The sequence below is a fragment of the Papio anubis genome, chromosome X, assembly GCF_008728515.1.
Source record: "Papio anubis isolate 15944 chromosome X, Panubis1.0, whole genome shotgun sequence".
Classification (NCBI taxonomy): Eukaryota; Metazoa; Chordata; class Mammalia; order Primates; family Cercopithecidae; genus Papio; species Papio anubis.
Window position 1 is genome coordinate 79,821,569 of NC_044996.1, and position 16,431 is coordinate 79,837,999.

The 16,431-nt window shown below is 50.1% G+C and overlaps 1 pseudogene; it reads left to right on the forward strand.

Annotated features, from left to right (window-relative positions):
• The first annotated feature begins 1,221 nt into the window (after nucleotides 1-1,221).
• Nucleotides 1,222-5,998, forward strand: LOC101015951 (annotated as a pseudogene).
• The last annotated feature ends 10,433 nt before the right edge of the window (nucleotides 5,999-16,431 follow it).

The following is a 16,431-nucleotide window of genomic DNA, read 5'->3' on the forward strand; positions in this document are numbered from 1 at the left end:
GCAGACACAACTGAGGAGCACCACATCAACATAATTTGATAGCAAATGACGGAGAACTCCAGAGATAATGGCACCCTCAAGCAACACAGGCCTGTTATGTGAAGGTCAGGGCCCTGTTTGGAGAAACCCAGTCACTTGAACTACAGGATGGAGATAGCTGGATGGAGTGTGAAGGGTGAGCCTTCCTGTCCTAGCAAGAGCTACCCCGGGCCACATGCTGGTAGGGTGCTACACAGCCCTGGCCCCCACAAAGCCATGGGTGCCTCCGTCAGGGGCTGCCCCATATGCTCTCTGTCACCTCGCTGGGTGATGCTGAGCCAGATAAAGGGAGAACAGTGATTATATGCCAAGCAAGAGATAGCCTGTACAGGCAGGAGACAGAGAAATACCCCTGGGAATGGATTTTGAGAGTGCTGGATCAAGGGTCTGGAATATATGACTACATAAGCAAGTCTACTCGACTACAGGCACTTTCTGGTGTCGTGGGATTTAACACCCTTGCAGATATGTTTTGCAGTTTTAGGAGGCTCAGCTCTAAGCACGAACTCCATGAAGCCCGTCTGCCTGGTTTCCGACCTGCAGCTGACACCCACCGGCCAAATGAATGACCTTGGGCAAGTCCTGAACCTCTCTGTGCCCACTTCTCCACCTGTAAGAAGGTGGCAATAGCAGGCATTTCCACCTAAAACTGTCCCGAGGATGAGTTAACATGTAGTGATAAGGCCCAAAAGAGAGCCAAGCACATAGTGAATGATGCATAAGTTGAGTTTCATGGATCCTGCCAAATTACCCTCCCAAGTGGCTGCCTTCTCCCTTTCTCCCAGCAAGTGAGCAAATGCACTGGTTTGCTCAGGACCTCTCCTACCCCCAGAATGGTTAAGCTCTCTAAGAGTCACAAACCTGCCATGTGAAAATTGAGTTTTGATTTTAGTTTGCACCTTTAGGGTGAGTGATGGTGAGCATCTTTGGGGTATCCTAGACCATTGGTTGGACTTCCGGCTTCGTTGAATAAACGACAGCAACAGCGGGTTGGGGGAGGCTGGGAGAGGTGGGAAAACTCTGGCCTGCCAAACCACCACACCCACATGCCAATCAACCCTTGTAGGCACACAGCCTTGTGCCGATTTGATCACCTACTCTAAGAAAAAGAAAAAAAAAAGTATCCAAATTGGAAAGTAAAAAGCTCAATTATCTCTGCTGCAGATGACATGATCTCACATGGAAAAAACCCTAGCGTACACTGCACCAAAAAACGTTTAAAACCAGTAGACAAACTTAGTAAAGTTGCAGAATGGAAAAGCAAAATGCGAAAATCACTGGCATTTCTATGCCCTAACAACAAACTATCCGAAAAAGATAGACGGGAAACCAACGTATTTAGAATACCAGGAAAAGAACAAAACCCTTCGGAATACATTTATCCAGGGAGGTGAAAGGTGTGCATAATGAAACCGACCAAACACTGATGAAAGACTCAGAAGACAAATAAATGGGGACACATCCCGTGCTCATGGTCTGGAAGATGGTTAACACGTCTGTGCTACCCAAAGCCATTACAGTTTCAACGCCGTAAGTCCCCAGGAAAATGACAAAGGGGTTTTTCCCAGCACTAACAGAAACAACCCTGAAACTTCTATTTCTTGACTGTGGGCCTCGTTGTCCATGTTCCTATCGGGCGCTACCTCTTGGTCTGGAAGGGAGGCTTGAAGCTCCTCTGTGCGCCAGGTGATTGGCGTGCATCATGACATTTACTCTCCCAAGCTGATGAGCTGGGGGCGGCTCTCTCATTGACCCCTGCCTTACAGATGGGACACTGGGGCTCAGAGACGTGGCTCTCATTGGAAAGTATGTGCCTGGCCGCCAGAGGCGGCAGGACAGGAAGAAAGAGATGGATGGAGAGCTCCAATGCGCCCTGGCCCCAAGAACCTACCGGAGCGCAGCCACCCAGTCAAATGACAGGCGTCGGGGCAAACCAAGAGCCGGTGTCCGGATGGTTACAGCCCAGAGGCCCCGCCAAACAAAGGGAGCTCTTGTTGACAGAGGGTGGACCAATGAGAAGGCAGCGTGAGGGTGCACAGAAGCCACCGCTGTCTGGACATCTCCTACTCCCGCCTGGAGTGAGGACGGCGGTGACCTGCAGGCCTTGCTGTTCCTGTCGCGTGGCCCCCTTGGTTGGGCTTGGCTGGGCTTGGCTCTTCCCTCCCACTGTTACCAGGACGACCATCTCCGCACAGCCCAGGCTGCCCGGACCGGCTCCATGAGCTCCCCAGACTAGGTGTCCGTTTGGGGGGCCGGTTTCAGGTCAGAGGGTGGCGAGCAGGCTGGAGCCTGCACGGCCACTTCAGGAGCCCCTTGGGGCCACAGGAATGTCCACGGCCTCGATTTGGGGGTGCTGCACAGCAGCGAGGGCGAGGGTGAGGGCAAGAGCGGGTTCACAGATCCCGAGGGCTTCAGCTTCAAGTGTGAGAGCAAATTGACAGAGCAGGGGAGGGTGGTGCTCTGGGGCTGGGAAGGCCAGCCTGACACCCCAGTAGACGACCAAGGGGACTGTGTGGACTACTCGTCCTACCTGACTGACGAGCCAGCTGCCATCGTGCCGCTGCCCAGCATCCAGGGACACATGTCCTCAGAAAGCACAGCTGCCAAAGGGTCCACTGACATTTGGGCAGACCTGGAGGCCGGCCCTCTCCACCTCAGTGGTCCTGGGCCAGGCCCGGCCTGGGAGAATCCAGAAAAGGGGCTAGAAGAGTAGATGGAGAATCGGCGTAGATCCCCAGCAGCCCTCGGCGAAAGACCCCTCGGGGCCGTCTACCCACGTGTCTGATTCCGCAGAAGAGAGCAGCGGCTTACCACTGATGAGGGTGGGCATTCGCCGCAACGAAGGAAGCCAGGCCAAGCTCGGCAGCCCCAAGAAGCCAGCAGACACATCCAGACACGTAGGCTTCCACTGCAAGGAGAGTTACCTGCCCGTGCCGGGCCGTTTCCTGACCTCTGCTCCCGGCGGACTCACTCCAGTCATGGAGAGGCCGGCTGTGGGAGAGCTGGAGGACTCTCCCGGAAAGAAAATACAGAGCAGGACCTGGGGAAAGGTGGAGGCCAGGCCCAGCTGCTCAGGAGCTGCCACTGCAGGGGCCCTGCCCCAGGGCCTTTCAAGGGGGAAGATGGCCCAGGAGAAGTCCCTAGGGGGTGCCTCTCAACTGGCCTCGGGGAGAGCCTTTACTGCCTAAGGAGAGAGACTCCCTCTGTGGAGAGAGGGCCACTCCCTCGGAGCCGGCCACCTTCCCGCCATTCTCTGGTGTGGGGACACACGGGATGTCCAAGAAACCCCAAAAGCCTAAGCACAGCAACCCTGGGAAGAAACCTGCAGGAAGGAAGACCAGGGAGTCCCAGGCTGTGGCCAGAGAAGATAATGACCCAAATAGAGATGCAGTCCCAAGGGTCCACGGGAGTAGGCCTTGGGACTTGTCGCCCTCCTCTCCCTCTTCACCCTCCTCCTCTTCTGTCTCCCCCCACGCCTCCTCTCTTCCAGCACACACCTGTTTACCCATGTCCCCTCTGTCCCTTGCTCGAGGGTTGTCATCAGGAGCCCAGGGACACTAGAATGCCCAATCGTAGGGGCACACGTTAAGGGGAGCACTTGGTGTGTGATGGGCATGCCTTCGGACACTCTGCAGGGGTTCTACTTCCTCCTCCATGGAGGAGCTGGGAGGGAAGGCAGGGCTGGCAGCTGGTTTGGATGAGGTGACCCCTTAAAGTGTGGGCTGCAAAGCTGGGGTGTCTAGGCTCATCAACTTCCTGATTCCTCCTTCCTTAGCTGTTGCCTGAGCCACCTGGCAGGCTGCCTGCACTATCTCAGTATCCCCAGTGTTTTCCCTGGCTGGGCTCTGCCTCCTGGCCTGGGACTGAGGGAGAAAGTGCTAATGAGATTAGGCTCCGAAGTCTCCATCTTACCACAATCCCTCCCAACCTGTACTCACTGCCCGCCCCCACCGCCAGCCTGACTCAGACATTTCTGTTTTAGCTTCCCACACACAGGCCAGGGCTGCCTCGCCTGTCTGTGCGTCATGGAGAATTCAGCAGTGGTGACCCCAACATCAGAGCTCCCCAACTTCTGGGACGTTCAGAGCCCTCTGCCTACAGCCTGGGAGGCCTCGTGCCCAGACGCCACGCACCCTCCGGTGAGTCTTGCGGATTTGATAGGGGTGGAGGGGAGAGGGGTTGGGAGGGAATCCTCTGGTTCTGTCGCTTCTGGGGGCTCAGCCTTGTTCCCAGGCTTCCCTGCCCACCCAGGCAGCTGTCCCACGGGAAACGGGGTGTCGACAGGACTGGCTTTAAGCCACATCCTCCTCTCAGTGGGGTTTGTGTGGTAGGGGGCAATTTGGAGCAGCGCCCCAAACTCCAACTCTGGAAGGAGACTTTCGGCGGTACGGAGCCCTTTTCTGTTAAGTCCTGCTCAGCCACACTGGCCCTCCCAGGGCCTGGCTGTGGCTGCCGCGCTGCTGGAGTCCAACTCAGAGTCACAATGCTAGGGGGCCACAGGTACACATGGGCTTACACTGGGGAACAGTGAAGACAGTCCCAGAGGGAGGGTTGGAGTTGCTGGGCAGAGCATGGGCAATGTGTTGCCAGCAGAGGGTGACGGTGCTTCACTTTAGACCCTGCTAGGCCTTTTCCACCTCACTGGGAGGCTTGGAAGCTGGATTTTGTGTTCTCTTTCAGGTGACCAGCAGCCACCTGTCCATCCTCCAAGACCAGAAAGGCAGCAGCAGCCCCCAGGAGCCCAGGACTGTCCTCGGGTAATGTTTTATGTGGCTCTTAGAAATAGAGGTCCACACTAGATGGTGGGATCCGTGTCCAGGTTAAACTGACTTCTGCGTCCCCTTACCCCCCGCCTCCACCTTCCACTCCCCATGGAGAGAGGATGCCTCCTTTCCATTGAGGATTCTGTGCCAACCCACCTCACCACTGGGCTGCAGGCTATGGGGGCTGTACGGCCTGGGAGAGAGAGGAAGTCCGGAGAGAGAGCAGGCCAGAATTGACTAACCATTTATCTTCCTCTGGTGTCTGCCAGTCTAGTGCATCCAGCTGCAGAAGGAAATTGAGGACCTTACACAGCAATTAGGTATGACAGAGCCCTGGCCGGGGCAGGGATGGACAGCGGTGTCTTTCTGCAGGCGTAGGGGGCGGGGGTGGGCTGCAGGTACAGGCGGCGTCACTGGGACTGACTTTCCTCTGCGGAATAGAACCAAGCAAAGCCTGGCCCTGGAGCCTTCTGTGCCTTTCCAGCCAAGGGTGTGCACAGACAGCAATGTGTTGTCTGAACTCCGTGTACACTTGGTCCACAAGTCACAGAGATCTCTTTCTCTTAGGACGGTTAGAGATACCACATGTGTTTTCCCTTTAACTGCTGCCTGGTATGGCTTGTATGGATTTTTGCTTACTGGCTGGCTTATCTGTCTTTGAAACATGTTTTGAACGGTTCTGGGATGCCCCAACACCTGAGAACCACTTTCCCACTTAGAAGGCATTTCCACATTTAATTCAGGTGATGGGTGGGTGAGTCAGTACCAGGGCTGGTGGGGTTTCTGGTTGCAGAGCTAGGTGGTTCCCCACAGGGGCAGGGGGTGGGTTTCTGTTTCCCCGGGTCTGGAGTGCCCGGTTCTGCCTCTGTTTCAGCGGCCATGCAGTTCCTCACTGACAAGTTCCAGGACCTTTGAAGTGAGTGTGGCACACACCATGCCCCTTCCCACAATCCTGGTAGCTTAGGAGGGCTGTAGGCTGGCCCTGGCTGGTAGCCCATCCCTGAGCCTGCTCTGCTTCACAGGTTTGAGCCAGCATCTTCCTAGAAGACGAGCAGCTGGTACCTTTGGAGTTCTGGAGCTGCAGCCAAGCAGGTTCCCTCCGTATCCTCTTCAGCCAGGGCTTTCGCTCTTCCACTGCATTTGCACACTTCCCAATGCAGTTCAAAGCAGTTTGAAATAAAGTCATTCTCATATTCTGTGGTCTGTGATCTGCCCTCTGCGACTGTTGGGAGTGTTGGGGGATTCAGTGTGTTGCTCCCTTCCCTGACACTTGAAGGACAGTTCCCCTGGCGCTCTGTGGTGGGCCCACTCCTTGCGGGGCACCTGGGTTGGCCTCTGAGCAGCAGCCCTGCACTCAGGCTCACCACAGAGCCGTGGGTCTAGGTGCTGTGGGGGCCCTGCCTGGCCACAGCAGCATTTCCTACCTTTTCCTTACATGCCCTGCTCATGTCCCTCCTCTTCTCCTCTTACTTCAGGGTCTCACAAGTCCCCTTCTTCAGCGCTATCCTCCCTCCACTTCTCCAGGAACTGATGGCCTCCTAGAACCCTGGTCTTTCTCTCTTTTTCTCCTGCAGTTCACTGTCTCGGTTTTGCCCTGTCACCGTCCTTTCCATTGTGAGCATCCTTGCTCTCCCATGTGGCTTGACGCTGGTGGTCTTTCCTGCACGGTTATTTCCGTGCTGTTGAGGAACACGTTGGAGCTTATCCTCCCACTCAGGAGACCAGTCCTCTTTCTGGAGCCATTATGTCCCTCTGGTGCCACCACACACATGGTCAGGTCATCTGGGCCAGAAACCAGGTAGCATCCTCAGTTCCTCTTAGCCCTCATATTTGAACCTCAGTTACCAAATCCCATCAGGTCTCCTCCTTAGTTTCAGTAGCCAGGTGGAGACAGAAGCCACATCCCAGTGGGTGGCTGAGCAACAGGGAAGGTACGTGGAGTGCCGAAGAAAAGGGCAGGGTAGTCTCTTGGTTAGAGGTGGGGGCACTGAGTCTGTTCTGGTGCCTGCAGGCCAACCTTGTAGAAACTGCCCGCTGGCAGCTACACGGAAGGTGGATTCCTCATCTTTGGTGTCCTATAGGTGGCCAACAGCCCCTTCTCCAGCCAGTCGACTCCATACCCTTGATTTGAAAATGGCAAGGGTGGTGTGGATACTAGGCAGGGCAAGTGTGGATGCTAGGCCCGGCTGTTCTTTGATGGTCCCTGTCAAATACTGTTCCACCACTCGCAAGGCCTCAGGTTTTTGTGGACGTGATATTTCTGCATCCCTGATCAGTCTTTCAGATCGCCTCTCGAGGTTACACGAGATTTCCTCGAGTTCCCTGTTCTGCCTTCACCCTCCCTGACAGTTGGGATCACCCGCTTCCTTCAGCCAGAATCCTGGGCTGGGCAGGCCCCAGATTTGGTCACAGATTCCGGTTCCAGTGAGGAGGTGTGGGTAGGTTCTGCCAGCTCCCATCGCCAAGAGACTGGATGTTGAACAGATGAAGACAATAGAAATGCAGATACCATTCAAGGTTAGTGTGTGTGTGTGTGTGTGTGTGCGCGCGCACACGCGCCTGCTTGAGCATGCCCTTGCAAGCACCCGCTTGGGAATCAAATTAATCATGGGTGCTGTCCTTTGAGGGAGAAAGGGCTGATTGACAGAGTGGAGGCAGTGGTGAAGGATACCTGAAGGATGGAATGCACAAAAGCAGGGCTGGGGTTCACTTTTTACAAAAGGTGTTGTTCAATTCTAACACCTAGAAGGCTGTGGAGTAGGATGAATGGGACATCCCCAAACACAGGGACAGGTGTCGGGGCTCTCAGAATGCTGGAGGTGCCACAGTAGGCTCCCGATCCTCCACGGGATGGATGGGATGTCTCAGCACTCCCGTGTGTGGGTGCAGTGATAATACTTCAGAGTCGCTGGTTGGTGCCTCATCTAGGAATTGGGGAGCTCCCATGGGAGGGTGCCCCAATGCCAGCGAACAGAGACACGGGCAGGTCGGACAGTGAGGGTGGAAAGTGGGGAATCGGGACTGCCCTGGGACAGCTGGTTGGGTTCGGTATCCGCCTTCCCCCATACTCTCTCTGTGTCTCCCTGCCAGGCCCATGGTGTGAGCTCAGTGAGGGGGACCGTCACACATGCAGTGGGCCAATCACAGGCCTCAGACCTGGAAACGAACGGTGGTGGGGACCTACGCTATCCACCTCAAATCCCTAGCCTGAGATGGTTGGCTTGATTCCTCGGGCCAAGGCTTTGATCCTGACACAGATGGTTGTTTCTTGGGAGGATAACACAGTGGGGTGGGCTCTGGAAAGGAAGTCTGTCAGGAACTCTCCAGCTTGGGTTTTTGCCACCGGGGACATCTATGCAGGTTCTGGTTGGGTGAGAACTCCAGCCCCAGACACTGGCCCGGGGGCCATGGGCCAAGGTCGACAGGGTGTGGAAGGGGAGAAGCCTGTGGACGGAGTTGTGGAAGGCGTGAACCCATCCCTTGGCTGCTGGATTTGCCAGCCCCGTCTCTCAGCACACCACCTCGGTTCCATATTCAGACCACTTCCTGCACAATAATGGAGCTGTAACATGTACACTCCAGGCCATGGTCGGGCGGAGCCTTCCACTTCTAGGGGAAATAAGTGCAGAATCCGAGGCTCCTCGGATTAGAGGAATCCACCTGGGCCCCAGTGGAGAGGAGGAGGTCGAGCCTCTCCCCTTATTCAGTGCCCCCCTATTGCTTTTCCCTCAAGTCTCCTCTCTCACCAAGAGGAATGTGGAGTCCAGCCTGGAGAGTCTTAGTCCCCCTCCTGCCTTGTCCTGCCACTCAGTTCATACGTGCTCCAGAGGTCTGCTGAGCTGTGTGCCTGCCCTTGATGCAGCCGCTGAGGCTGAGCCCTGAGCAGAATCCCACCTGCACTCCGTGCCAGAGATCCCACTGGTACATTTCCGGATGACACCTCTTACTCGGTTGGCAGAAAAGAGCATCTCCCCTTCAGGCTCCAGCTGGGTTTGAAGGTGTGTGAGTCTCCTCACATGCATGCCAGTCAGAGTCCCCAAGGGTGGCCGTCCAGGCTGTGGTGGAGGCTTAGGGCACTGCACACGGAGATGTGAGATGGCAATCGTAGGATCATAGTGGTCACGGTAACAGGATGAACTTTAGCCCACCTGGAACACAATTCTGGGTGAACTCGGACAATCTCATGCCCATCTGTCCTCAACCTGTACACCAAGATGTTCTCCTTTTCCCCATACTTTTTCTCATCATCCGTTTCCTCGAAGGATGAAGCCAGAACCCATGTTTGCCAGGTACGGTTGCGTAGGCTGTGGCCACCAGGGTGGCCATGCAAACACTACATGCGGGAATCCAGGGTGCTCAGTTCAGATGATCTAGCATGAATGGCTCCCCTGTGGTTGTGCAATGTTGAAGTCTGGGTCACTACCACGCAGAGCAAGGAACAGAAGGTTGGCAGGGTGTTGGAACTCTCCTATTTGCCCTACCCCGATCACTACTTCCCCCTTTGCACATCCCTCCAGAAGTAATCACTCTGCTGACTTTTCCAATAATCACTCACTTTCTTTAAAGGATTAATAATTGCCATTTAATAACCCTCACCAAGATATAAAAGTTAGAGGCAGTTAAATGTAAAATTATATTTTTGAAACAATACACACACACATACACACACACACGGAGAGAGCTCAGAAGTTGGCCATTTGACAAACAGTTATAAGGTGATCAAGCCAGGTAACTACTACCCAGGTCATGAATCTGTACATTGCACTTTTAGAGAGTTGCGGTCAGAATGTCTTTCTCTGAAGGAAACCAAATGCACATGATACGTACTGTGTGATTCCATTTATATGACATTCTGGAAAAGGCAAAATTCTAGGAGCAGAAAACAGATTGGTGGTTGCCAGGGTCTGAGGGTTAAGACCAGGTGTTCACTACCAGAGGGCGTGAGGGAACCTGGCGGGGATGGCGATGCTCTATATCTATATATCTTGTGCTGGTGTTTCCACAGCTGTATGCATTTAGAAAATCCCATAGACCTGTGCGTAAGTTATAGCCCAATAGTCTTGACTTTTTAGAAAAAAAAATTGTCAGCAATACATCTTGAAAGGAAACTGACACTTAGTTAATAATTTTGTGACTACGAAGAGCATGTTTCTCTCCCCTAATCTGTTAATGTGGAGAATTATGGCACTTTATTTTCTGAAGGGAAATTAAATTTGTATTTTTGAGATGAAGCTAATATTTGTCATGCCACATTAGGTATTTTCCTTTTTGTATCCTGAAGGCTTCCGTGTGCTAAGATTCTGGTTCTGATTTTTGCTTCTGCGTCATGAGCCTGTGATTGATCTGCAATGTTTCTCTAAGTGTCCTTGAAGTATTTGGTATCGAGGTTATGCCAAGCTCACACAGTTGAGTGGAGGATTATTCCTCCTTTTCAATTTTCTGCACGAGTTTGTGTCAAATGGAAGCTATGTATTCCTAGGATGTTTTTCAGAATGTGGTGGGGAATCCTGGAGTTTATTCCTGGAAAGCCTTTGACTACTCGTATCTTTCTGTAATGATTCTGGAACAGTTCAGGTTGGCTGTTCTTTCTTGTGTCAGTTTTGGCGGGTTTTGTTTCCTAGCGATCGGTGACCTTTTTCTTTGTTTTCAAACTGACTGGAATAAAATGGTCCATAATATACCCCTTCATCTCAGATTGCATTTGTTTAAATTTCAAAGCCATGGAAGAGTTGCAGGGAAAGCACAAGGAGCACTCATACATATATTCTTCTACTGAATCCTCCAGTTTATTTTTTAGCATTTTCTCACATTTGCATTATCCCTTCCTCCAACCCATTCCCTGTCTTTCTCTGTGTGTGTGTGTGTGTGTGCTTGTATTTTCCATTATTTTGTGGAATCATTTGAGGTCCATTTGAATCATTAAGATACATCATCCCCAAATACGAGAAAGCATGGTCTTTCACAAAGCCTTAATGCCATCATGACACTCAGGAAATGTGACACTGAAACCACACAATTTTCTACTGTATGATCACATGGAACATTTTCTGATTGTCCCCATGGTCCCGTAGTATCCCTCATAGCTGCTTTCTAACAAAATTCTCTTTCCAACCAAACATCATGCTTCGCACTTAGTTTTCAAGTCTCTTTTGAGACAGAGTCACCCTCTGTTATAATGTGGAACTTTATACTGCAGCCTTGAGCTCCCAGGCTCAAGCTGTCTTCCCCTGCCTCAGCCTCCTGAGTAACTTGGACTACAGGCACGCACCACCATGCCCGGCTAATTTTTAAAATATTTTTTGTAGAGACTTCGTTTCGCTGTGTTGCCCAGGCTGGTCTGGAACTCCTGAGCTCCAGCTGGGTCTCCCAAAGTGCTAGGATTACGGGTGTGAGCCATGGTGCCCGGCCCGTCAAGTCTCTTCAGTGTCCTTTAAAGTGTGCTTTAAAGCAATGTTTAAAATTTCCTTTAAACCAGTGCAGTTGTTGTCAGGAAGCCCTTGAACTTGGGTTTGCCGAATGTCTTCCTTGTGATTAGACTCAGGTAGGTTTAACATTTTTGGCAGGACTACTCCATAGCAGATGTGCTGTCCTTCTTGGGGCATGACATCAGCAGATTCTCCATGTTGGTTTGTCTTATGACTGGTGATGTTCATCTTGACCATGTGGTCAGGGCACTATTCCAAATTACTCCATTGTGAAGGTGCCATCTTTTCTTTGTATTGAATTAGCCATGTGCTGTTACTGCATGAGCACTGTGTGATTATCCAGTCCCCCCACAATATCCTCTTTGTATCTTTTGGATGTCTGCATATGATATGATTTGGATCTGTGTCCCCAGCAAGTCTCATGTCAAATCGTAACTTCTAATGTTAGAGGTGGGACCTAGTGGGAGGTGACTGTATCATGGGGCTGAATCTTCAGGAATGGTTTAGCAGCATCCACTTGGTGCTGTCCTCACAGTGGCGAGTGAGTTCTCATGAGTCTGATTGTTTAAAGGTGTGTGACACCGCCACCTGCTCTCTCTCTTGCTCCTGCTCCTAGCATGTAACAAGTACCTGCTCCTGTTTCGCCTTCTACCATGATAGTAAGCTTCCTGAGTCCTCCCAGAAGCAGAAGCCGCTACACTTCCTGTACAACCTGCAGAACCCTGAGCTCTTTTCTGTATAAATGGCTCAGTCTTAGGTATTTCTTTATAGCAGCATGAGAGCGGACGTAATATGGTTTGTGCTTGTTTCTCCCTTTTCTTTCCTGATAGCAGTGCTCTTCCCCCTTATTTTCTTAACCAGTCTCAAAAGAGTTTTACCAATTTCATTCTTCTTCCAAACACCCAACTTCTGGTTTTGTGATTCTTATGCTTGTTTCCCCTTTCACTGATTTCTGCTTTTACTTTGATTATTTCCTTCTACTTTAGTTGGTCTTATCTTGTAACTTTTTCTCATTAATTGTATGCTGTCCTATTTCACATGGTTTGGCTGTGTCCCCACCCAAATCTCAACTTGAATTGTATTTCCCAGATTCCCATGTCTTGTGGGAGGGACCCAGGTGAAGGTAACTGAATCATGGGTGCCGGTCCTTCTCATGCTATTCTCGTGATAATGAATAAGTCTCATGAGATCTAATGAGTTTATCAGTAGTTTCCACTTCTGCTTCTTCCTCCTTTTCTCTTGCTGCCACCACATAAGAAACGTCTTTCACCTTCCACCATGATTCTGAGGCCTCCCCAGCCATGTGGAACTGTAAGTCCAATTAAACCTCTTTTTCTTCCCAGTCTTGGTATGTGTTTATCAGCAGTGTAAAAACTGACTAATCTACTAAATTGGTACCAGTAGAGTGGGACATTGCTGAAAAGATACCTGAAGATGTGGTAGCGACTTTGGAACTGGGTAACAGGCAGATATTGGAAGAGTTTTGAGGCCTCAGAAGAAGACAGGAAAATGTGGGAACATTTGGAACCTCCTAGAGACTTGTTGAATGGATTTGCCCAAAATGCTGATAGTGATATGGACAATAAGGTCCAGGCTGAGGTAGTCTCAGATGGAGATGAGGAACTTGTTGGGAACTGGAGTAAAGGTAACTCTTGTTAGGTTTTAGTAAAGAGACTGGTGTATTTTTGCCCAGGCTCTAGAGATTTGTGGAACTTTGAACTTGAGAGAGATGATTTAGGGTATCTGGTGGAAGAAATTTCTAAGCAGCAAAGGATTCAAAGGGTGACTTGGGTGCTGTTAAAAGCATTCGGTTTTAAAAGAGAAACAGAGCATAAAAGTTCAGAAAATTTGCAGCCTGACAATGCGGTAGAAAACAAAATCCGATTTTTTGAGGAGAAATTCAAGCCAACTGCAGAAATTTGCATAAGGAGCAATGAGCCTAATGCTAATCCCCAAGACCCTGGGGAAAATGTCTCCAGGCCATGTCATAGACCTCCAAGGCAGCCCCTCCCATCCCAGGCCTGGAGGCCCATGAAAGTGGTTTCATGTGCCGGGCCCAGGGTTTCCATGAAGTGTGCAGCTAGAGACTTGGTGCCCTGTGTCTCAGCCACTCCAGCCATGGCTGAAAGGGGCCAACACAGAGCTCAGGCTGTGGCTTCAAAGGGTGGAAGCCCCAAGCTTGGCAGCTTCCATCAGGTATTGAGCCTGCGGCTGCACAGAAGTCAAGAATTTAGGTTTGGGAACCTCTGCCTAGATTTCAGAAGATGTATGGAAATACCTGGATGTCCAGGCAAAAGTTTGCTGCAGGGGTGGAGCCCTTATGGAGAACCTCTGCTAGGGCAGTGCAGAAGGGAAATGTGGTGTCGGAGTCCCCACACAGAGTCCCTACTGGGGGACTGCCTAGTGGAGCTGTGAGAAGAGGGCCACTGTCCTCTAGACCCCAGAATGGTAGATCCACTGACAGCTTGCACCATGATCCTGGAAAAGCTGCAGACACTCAATTACAGCCAGTTAAACCTGCTGGGAGGGAGGCTGTATCCTGCAAAGCCACAGGGGTGGAGCTACCCAAGACCATGGGAACCCACCTCTTGCATCAGCATGGCCTAGATGTGAGACCTGGAGTCAAAGGAGATCATTTTGGAGCTTTAAAATTTTACTGCCCTGCTGGGTTTTGGATTTGTATGGGCCCCATAACCTCTTTGTTTTGGCCAATTTCTCCCATTTCAAATGGCATATTTATCCAATACCCGTACATCCACTGTATCTAGGAAGTAACTAGCTTGCTTTGATTTTACAGGCTCATAGGTGGAAGGGACTTGCCTTGTCTCAGATGAGACTTCGAACTGTGGACTTTTGGGTTAATGCCAAAATGAGCTGAGACTTTAGGGGACTGTTGGGAAGCCATGATTTATTTTGAAATGTGAAGACATGAGATTTGGAGGGGCCAGGGGCAGAATGATATGGTTTGGCTGTGTCCCCATCCAAATCTCAACTTGAATTGTATCTCCCAGAATTCTCACATGTTGTGGGAGGGATCCAGGGGGAGGTAATTGGATCATGGGGGCTGGTCCTTCCCATGCTATTCTTGTAATAGTGAATAAGTCTCACGAGATCTGATGGGTTTATCAGGGATTTCTACTTTTGGTTCTTCCTCCTTTTCTCTTGCTGCCAACATGTAAGAATTGCCTTTCATCTACCACCATGATTCTGAGGCCTCCCCAGGCATGTGGAACTGTAAGTGCAATTAAACCTCTTTTTCTTCCCAGTTCTGGGGTATGTCTATATCAGCAGTATGAAAACAGATTAATACACTATTTTAAATATGTGCTTTTAGCAGCCTACACATCCCCCTCAGGACTCCTTTACTTGTGCTGACAAGGGTTTATGAGTAGTATTTTTGTAGTCATCCACTTCCAAATATGGGAAACAATGAATATTACAGCTTTCATGGAATGGGATCGGTATATTGTGGTGTGTTCATACAATGGAATACTATTTCAGCACTTCATCTAGGAAGTGCTAGATGAGGAATCAAAAGACCTGGCTCTCTCCTAACTTGCTGAAAAGTCCTTCCCCTTTCAGAACCTCCATTTCTCCATCTGTGAAAAGAGAAAGATGGCATGGAACAGTGCTTCTCAACCTGAGGTCCATGAACTTTCTGAAAAAGTGAAAGTACAAAGTACTCCTCTAAGGAATAATAGACATGAATCTTACAAAGATAGCATCGAATGAAAGAAGCAAGTAACAACACAGACATGTTTAATGACTCCATTCCGGTAACTTCAAATGACAGGCAACACTAACCTATCTTGTTGAAGAACGCATACTTAGGGTATAAAACCATAGAGAAGAGCAAGGAAAGGACAATCGGAAAAGTCAAGATGTTGGTTTCCCCTTGGAGTAGGAGTGGGGCTGAGCTCAGGCAGGGCCACCCCAGGAGGCTTTGGGGGATGCTGGCGGTGTTCTCCTCTGGGACCTAGGGGAACGTTTCCGTACAGGTGCACATGATAATCATTTATTAAACTGTGCACATAGATTGTGATGTTTTCTTTCCATACATTGCCTTCGATCATAAGTGGAGAAAAAACAGTGCTAAGGGAAATAACATTGCATTAAACAGGTAAGTATTTTATAACTAGAAGGATAACCAAAATTATTTTCCCTATTTATAGCAGATCTCCTTGAGAGTAGTAATATCAGTTTATTGACAATAATAGCTTTATTTTCAACTTCTCATAAATTTCACTAAACATCATAGGAATGATACATAATTGTGATATTGATTTTGACTTTTTAGTAAATATTTTATATTTGGATGGTAAGTTTTCATTCAGAATTTGTGATTTTGTACTGGAACCTCATGAACCTGGTAACTTGATACAGTTTCTCACAGGAGATCTGCCACCTCCCATCCACTTACTCTCAGAGGTGGAGGACCAAGAACTGGAGAAAAATAAATGACCAAAAAAAAATCTAAAAAGATGTGCCCTCAATGTAATATGTTAATTTGACCAGGTGAGGGCAGTGCCGTTTTAAGCTGTTTGCTGGGAAGCTTGTAGCGGCAGCTGGTGATTTCACGCCTTTTCGATTTGTCCTCTTCTCTAAGGTTAGCTGTTGGGATTGAAAGGGCCATTTGTGCCAATGAAGGTGGAAGCAGTGTTGGCAATTCTTCTGATGGGCTGCATCTCCTTTGCCCGCTTGGCACTTCCATCTTAACACCAACCTTGCCAGCAGCTTTGCCCAGCAACTCTTTTCTTCCTCTTTCTTCTCCTCAGGCCCAACCAAGACCACTGATGTGCTAGACAAAGCACGGGACCCTGACAAACAGTGATAACAGGCTGGAGTGCACAGCCTTTTGGGGCCTTATTGTTTGTTGCAACTTTCATGGGATGGGTTCAATACATTGTGGTGCATTCACACAATGAAGTACTATTTTAGCAGCGTAGAAGTACAAAGTACTTCTCTACAGAATAATAGGCAAGGCCAGAGGCATTTTCCTAAAAATCAGCCTCCATCCAAGAATGAGTTTCCCCTGCTTTTGTTTCTAGTCTTGTACTCCTCCAGAGTGGCTCGAGTGAAGGCTCCACACTGGTTTGTGGCTTTAATATGGTCAAATAGGAAGACTGTTATGGTTATTTATTTCATCAATTGATGAAACAAAATAAAAACTCTTCTCTGGAGCCGGGCACAGTGGCTCATGCCTG